Genomic DNA, 1809 nt, shown 5'->3' with positions numbered 1-1809 from the left:
GTAAACAAGAATAAATAAGGCCGGCAAGCCATAATTTGTTTATATACATCGTCGCCTTCTGTCACCAAGCAGTCTGCAATCTATGATTCTGTCATTGAGAGGGTAATTTATTTCTTCCGGTGGTCTATTAATCGTTGAATACATAAGCGAAGCTGTGTAGATTCGTCTTCCTCAGAAGAGTCCAAAACATCACCCTTGTAAGCAACCAACAACTCCTCTAAATCATCTTCGAATCTCGAAAGGAACTTGTCCACGAACTTCTCCTCAGGCAATTCCAGCACCGGAAGAAAATTTGGTTTCTTCAGTAACTTCTTTGACTTCAAAATCTCAATGACCCTGTACCGTGGGATCACTCTTCTCTATACTAAACATCAGACATGTTGGTCGCTGAACCAACACCGTCTTTTCAAACCCAATAACGTTAATGAAGACTCCACACCAAACTTTAACTTCACCTCTGAACATCTGAACAGAACTGGCATCTTTTTAAACAACGTCATACATTCCTCCTCTGAAAAACCAAATCCCCGAAACAACTCGAATTTCCGCCTAAGAGTATCGGGACTCATGCAACTAATAGTGAGGAGAGCGTGGACGAACATCCTTGAATCAGCAGAGACACCCATCTCCACAACCCTTCTAAGTTGGTCCCTAAGCGCAGATTCCCTCATGAGAAACAATGTTGGTTGCCGCCTAAAGAGCGCTGAGAGCTGAGACCCAACAATCCCATGGCTCTCCAATAAGGAAATGTTGGGCAACAGCCTTGCTTCTGGATCTTTGGTGAGGACCCATTTGCACCTCTGTAGAACCAGAATCAAGCCTCGGTGATCACCATGGAGAGTAAAGATCTTCTTCAGAATCTCCATGCTGGGAATCAATCTTCGATCCAAACTAGCAGTTAATAGACTGGCGTTCTTCGAAATGAACCTACCCAGATCGGACCCGGTGAGACCTATTTCTTGGAATAACTGGAGCTTAGGTTTAAGGGTCCTCTCAATTTTTAAAAATAGGATTTGAGGGGAAACTCGGACTGCATCTCGAACATGAGCTTCAGAGAATCCCAACTGCCGGAGAAAGTGAACAACGGATTCGGACTTTTCGGAGTCTTTCATCCCCATCCTTTGTTTCGAAGCTGAAAGTGCTTGAGTTTTGGACAGGCCGAAGGCTTCGACCAGGTAATCGACGATGAACGGATTTGAATACGAGGACTTGGCGGGAGATGCAACTGAAGAGAAACAAGAAAACGACAGATTGGAAATTACGGAAGGCGTGCAGTAGAAATTAAAACGCGGGCGGTCGTAGACAGAAAGGATAATTCGTATTTGAATTTCTGATCCTAATCTTCGATACAAGAGCCGAAGCCCTAACCCTAAACCAGAATCAACCATTTCAGGGCTGTAAATGGATTAAATGAGGAAGGGTAAATTAGGGTTTGCGACGAGTGATGGAAAAGTTAGATGAAAACAGTAGGGGAGAGAGAGGGAAAAAAATCCTCTGTTTTTCTGATCCCTGTTTGTCTTCGTTTTGCTACCTGCAGAACACGACACGTGGATAACTTTAAGATCAACGCACCGGATGTAATAATCCCCACTCAATCTTGACCGTTGATCTTAAAGTTGTCCACGTTTCGTGTTCTGCATGTAGCAAAACAAGGAAAAACAGGGATGAGAAAAACAGAGGATTTTCATTCCGAGAGAGAGAGGGAGGCCTGAGCTGCGGCGAACAAAAACTGATCTTCCCAGTTGCATCAAATCGATCGAAAGCAAAGACTTTCGGGTATTTTAGAGGTTTTTTTTTTTTTTTTTTTTT

The sequence above is a fragment of the Macadamia integrifolia genome, chromosome 4 (assembly GCF_013358625.1).
Source record: "Macadamia integrifolia cultivar HAES 741 chromosome 4, SCU_Mint_v3, whole genome shotgun sequence".
In the NCBI taxonomy this organism is placed as follows: Eukaryota; Viridiplantae; Streptophyta; class Magnoliopsida; order Proteales; family Proteaceae; genus Macadamia; species Macadamia integrifolia.
The sequence above is the reverse complement of the archived record's forward strand: the minus strand, read 5'-3'. Positions refer to the sequence as shown.